General features: G+C 52.0%; 1 non-coding gene across 1 annotated transcript in view; it reads right to left on the bottom strand.

The window, feature by feature from the left end:
* The window catches only part of LOC124574456, a 1910-nt gene extending 898 nt beyond the window's left edge, over positions 1–1012 (bottom strand). Inside the window, exon 1 of the ribosomal RNA XR_006972280.1 lies at positions 1–1012. This exon is cut by the window's left edge and continues 898 nt beyond it. This is a non-coding gene — a ribosomal RNA (small subunit ribosomal RNA).
* Between the last annotated feature and the right edge of the window lie 3988 nt (positions 1013–5000).

The raw sequence follows: 5000 nt of genomic DNA, 5'->3' as shown, positions 1-5000 counted from the left end.
CAAGAATTTCACCTCTAACGTCGCAATACGAATGCCCCCGCCTGTCCCTATTAATCATTACCTCGGGTTCCGAAAACCAACAAAATAGAACCGAGGTCCTATTCCATTATTCCATGCACACAGTATTCAGGCGGGCTTGCCTGCTTTAAGCACTCTAATTTGTTCAAAGTAAACGTGCCGGCCCACCGAGACACTCACTCAAGAGCACCCTGGTAGGATTGCAACGGGGTCCGCCTCGGGACGCACGAGCACGCACGAGGCGCGTCGCACGCCTTCGGCTCGCCCCACCGGCAGGACGTCCCACGATACATGCCAGTTAAACACCGACGGGCGGTGAACCAACAGCGTGGGACACAAATCCAACTACGAGCTTTTTAACCGCAACAACTTTAATATACGCTATTGGAGCTGGAATTACCGCGGCTGCTGGCACCAGACTTGCCCTCCAATAGATACTCGTTAAAGGATTTAAAGTGTACTCATTCCGATTACGGGGCCTCGGATGAGTCCCGTATCGTTATTTTTCGTCACTACCTCCCCGTGCCGGGAGTGGGTAATTTGCGCGCCTGCTGCCTTCCTTGGATGTGGTAGCCGTTTCTCAGGCTCCCTCTCCGGAATCGAACCCTGATTCCCCGTTACCCGTTACAACCATGGTAGGCGCAGAACCTACCATCGACAGTTGATAAGGCAGACATTTGAAAGATGCGTCGCCGGTACGAGGACCGTGCGATCAGCCCAAAGTTATTCAGAGTCACCAAGGCAAACGGACCGGACGAGCCGACCGATTGGTTTTGATCTAATAAAAGCGTCCCTTCCATCTCTGGTCGGGACTCTGTTTGCATGTATTAGCTCTAGAATTACCACAGTTATCCAAGTAACGTGGGTACGATCTAAGGAACCATAACTGATTTAATGAGCCATTCGCGGTTTCACCTTAATGCGGCTTGTACTGAGACATGCATGGCTTAATCTTTGAGACAAGCATATGACTACTGGCAGGATCAACCAGGGAGCTGCGTCAACTAGAGCTGAGCAGCCGGCCGCCCGGGAGTGTGTCCCGGGGGCCCGCGCGAACACGCAAGCGTCCGCTCAATTATTCTGCAAACAGGAGGAGGCTGAGCTCCCCTGCACAATACACCTCGAAACCCTCTCAGGTCCCGGCGGCGCGCAGCGCCGTCCTAAGTACTTGGTCGGGTTCGAGAGAGGCGCAATCGCCCGGAGTTTGGCGAGTAGACGCTTTAGGTGCGACCACCCGTGCTCCCAACTGAGCTTGCCGCTGCCGACAGAGGCCCGGGAGCGTGCTGTCGTGGCATTGCCGGCGGGAGACAACACGCGCCACCTACGGTGACCGGCAGCTCCAACGCCAGCGCCACAGAAGGACAAAAGCCCCACTTGGGTGCCGAAGCGAACTCTCCCAGCACAGCGCACGCGCCAACACGTCCGCACAGCTGCGATACAAACCACCTGCGAGAACCGCAGAGGCGACCGAGCAGCAGACGGCGTCGCGGCGCCGAGCGCCGGGCGGCGGCGCATCCTCAGCGCACACAGTCCTCAATCGGACCAGCACACTGCAGATGTCCACCGCGCTTCGCACCGGGCCCGCGAGGACCTACTTTGGCCGCACGGCGCCGCGTGCAGGGTGCGCCGGCGCGCAGCTGCGCCGCCTGCCGCCTCCGTCGGCCGGCGCGCCTGCCACTGGCCGCCCCCACCAGCCGGCTGTAGCGCGTGCGCCCACGCACCGCGCGGCCAGCACGCCGGGAGGCCCCCCCTCACCGGCCGGGGACGGTCCCACCCAGCCACCGCCGCGTATCGCTTCACACCCAGATGCCATTCACGTTCGTGGGCATGGTGGGTATCGCTGGAACAACCGGTTGGTAGCTCAACCGATCGTCGCCATCACTGATTCACCTCTAGCGAGAACAACCGCACCACAACGGTTTACCAGTTGTTCATTTGCATAACGTCACCAGCAAACGTAGGCGTCCATCGCCATTTGCAAATTCAACGATTGTTGCATGCCTGTGTCAGGTGTCACGACACACTATGTCTGCCCACATACACGCAACAACATGTGCACGCTTCGCGAACACGTGGAAGGTGGCCCCCGTACGTATGCGATGTCCATTGCGCGAACGACTGTCAACCGGCCTCTGTCGCATGTCGCAGATGTGGAACGCAGTGCACCATGCTATCACGGTGTGTGAGAAGAGACGACTACGTCTGACAACACGCGCCACTACATCAACAGACGGCTCATGCTGATCGCCATCCAGGGCATACCACACTGCAATCCAGCTCTTATAGGGAGACGACACGTAGCTGAGTGCACAACATTTGGACCGCATGGTTCGCCGTTGTTGGCGCAGTCGTTGTACGGTCACATGTACCACGATGTATCATTCAGTACATGAGGACCAATGTGCAGTACAGTGTGTGATTTGGACGTACAACATCAGCGGACAGTTGACACAGGCCGTACCACAGCGTAGGCTAAGTGCTTCGCACATGCGAATGCCAATGAACAACTGCAAATGCCAATGAACAACTGCAAAGGGCATTGAGCATGTACGTCCTGCTGCCATCCACATTACAGTGTATAGCTGCAAGGTGTTTAACATGAAGCGATACACTGGGGACCGGGCAGTGCGAGTAGCAAACTATATTGCGGGGGTTGCAGTTAGGCAACACTACACTAATTTAACGCGTCGTATGACAATTACAGAGCAGGTTAAGGCCCAACGTGTGTTGGGTTAAGGCCCAACGTGTGTTGGGTTAAGGCCCAACGTGTGTTGGGTTAAGGCCCAACGTGTGTTGGGTTAAGGCCCAACGTGTGTTGGGTTAAGGCCCAACGTGTGTTGGGTTAAGGCCCAACGTGTGTTGGGTTAAGGCCCAACGTGTGTTGGGTTAAGGCCCAACGTGTGTTGGGTTAAGGCCCAACGTGTGTTGGGTTAAGGCCCAACGTGTGTTGGGTTAAGGCCCAACGTGTGTTGGGTTAAGGCCCAACGTGTGTTGGGTTAAGGCCCAACGTGTGTTGGGTTAAGGCCCAACGTGTGTTGGGTTACGTTAAGGGGCAATGTGGGTTACGTTAAGGGGCAATGTGGGTTACGTTAAGGGGCAATGTGGGTTACGTTACGGCGCAATATAGGTTACGTTACGGCGCAATATAGGTTACGTTAAGGCGCAATATCGGTTACGTTAAGGCGCAATACAGGTTACGTTAAGGCGCAATACAGGTTACGTTAAGGCGCAATACAGGTTACGTTAAGGCGCAATACAGGTTACGTTAAGGCGCAATACAGGTTACGTTAAGGCGCAATACAGGTTACGTTAAGGCGCAATGCAGGTTACGTTAAGGCGCAATGCAGGTTACGTTAAGGCGCAATACAGGTTACGTTAAGGCGCAATACAGGTTACGTTAAGGCGCAATACAGGTTACGTTAAGGCGCAATACAGGTTACGTTAAGGCGCAATACAGGTTACGTTAAGGCGCAATACAGGTTACGTTAAGGCGCAATACAGGTTACGTTAAGGCGCAATACAGGTTACGTTAAGGCGCAATACAGGTTACGTTAAGGCGCAATACAGGTTACGTTAAGGCGCAATACAGGTTACGTTAAGGCGCAATACAGGTTACGTTAAGGCGCAATACAGGTTACGTTAAGGCGCAATACAGGTTACGTTAAGGCGCAATACAGGTTACGTTAAGGCGCAATACAGGTTACGTTAAGGCGCAATACAGGTTACGTTAAGGCGCAATACAGGTTACGTTAAGGCGCAATACAGGTTAGGTTAAGGCGCAATACAGGTTAGGTTAAGGCGCAATACAGGTTAGGTTAAGGTACGACATAGGTTAGGTTAAGGTACGACATAGGTTAGGTTAAGGTACGACATAGGTTAGGTTAAGGTACGACATAGGTTAGGTTAAGGTACGACATAGGTTAGGTTAAGGTACGACATAGGTTAGGTTAAGGTACGACATAGGTTAGGTTAAGGTACGACATAGGTTAGGTTAAGGTACGACATAGGTTAGGTTAAGGTACGACATAGGTTAGGTTAAGGTACGACATAGGTTAGGTTAAGGTACGACATAGGTTAGGTTAAGGTACGACATAGGTTAGGTTAAGGTACGACATAGGTTAGGTTAAGGTACGACATAGGTTAGGTTAAGGTACGACATAGGTTAGGTTAAGGTACGACATAGGTTAGGTTAAGGTACGACATAGGTTAGGTTAAGGTACGACATAGGTTAGGTTAAGGTACGACATAGGTTAGGTTAAGGTACGACATAGGTTAGGTTAAGGTACGACATAGGTTAGGTTAAGGTACGACATAGGTTAGGTTAAGGTACGACATAGGTTAGGTTAAGGTACGACATAGGTTAGGTTAAGGTACGACATAGGTTAGGTTAAGGTACGACATAGGTTAGGTTAAGGTACGACATAGGTTAGGTTAAGGTACGACATAGGTTAGGTTAAGGTACGACATAGGTTAGGTTAAGGTACGACATAGGTTAGGTTAAGGTACGACATAGGTTAGGTTAAGGTACGACATAGGTTAGGTTAAGGTACGACATAGGTTAGGTTACGGTACGACATAGGTTAGGTTACGGTACGACATAGGTTAGGTTACGGTACGACATAGGTTAGGTTACGGTACGACATAGGTTAGGTTACGGTACGACATAGGTTAGGTTACGGTACGACATAGGTTAGGTTACGGTACGACATAGGTTAGGTTACGGTACGACATAGGTTAGGTTACGGTACGACATAGGTTAGGTTACGGTACGATATAGGTTAGGTTACGGTACGATATAGGTTAGGTTAAGGTACACATTGTTGTAAGGAAAGGTTTAATGGGGGGCGGGGCGGGGCGGCCGGTTTGTTGATTGTGATTATAGTAAGTGGATGCCTGCGGCATCATCTGATTTGCCACGTCAGGATGCACCTTTGGCTCATGACAGGCGGCGCTCTCATTCCATGCTTGTGGCAGACCTGTGT

Source organism: Schistocerca americana, unplaced genomic scaffold (genome assembly GCF_021461395.2).
Source record: "Schistocerca americana isolate TAMUIC-IGC-003095 unplaced genomic scaffold, iqSchAmer2.1 HiC_scaffold_215, whole genome shotgun sequence".
Taxonomy (NCBI): domain Eukaryota; kingdom Metazoa; phylum Arthropoda; class Insecta; order Orthoptera; family Acrididae; genus Schistocerca; species Schistocerca americana.
This window is presented reverse-complemented; position numbering and strand designations above follow the sequence as displayed.